Here is a 256-nt window from a genome sequence, read left to right on the forward strand (position 1 = left end):
GGGGGGGGGGGGGCATCGCACACCCTGTCTGCCCGCAGTTGTAGCACGCGCGGTCGCCGCCGCCGTAGCCCCCTCCCCCGCCGCCGCGCCGCGGCTCCGGGCAGTCCCTCGACAGGTGCCCAACCTGGCCGCAGTTGTAGCACTCCCTTCCTCCCCCTCCGCCGCCCCCCCGCCCGCCAAACGACCCGTATGCCTCGTCGTCGCGGCCGCCGCCGCCGCCGCCGCCGCGGTCGCGGTCGCCGCCGCCGCCGCCGCG

Source organism: Emiliania huxleyi (assembly GCF_000372725.1).
Source record: "Emiliania huxleyi CCMP1516 unplaced genomic scaffold EMIHUscaffold_285, whole genome shotgun sequence".
NCBI classification, from domain to species: Eukaryota; Haptophyta; order Isochrysidales; family Noelaerhabdaceae; genus Emiliania; species Emiliania huxleyi.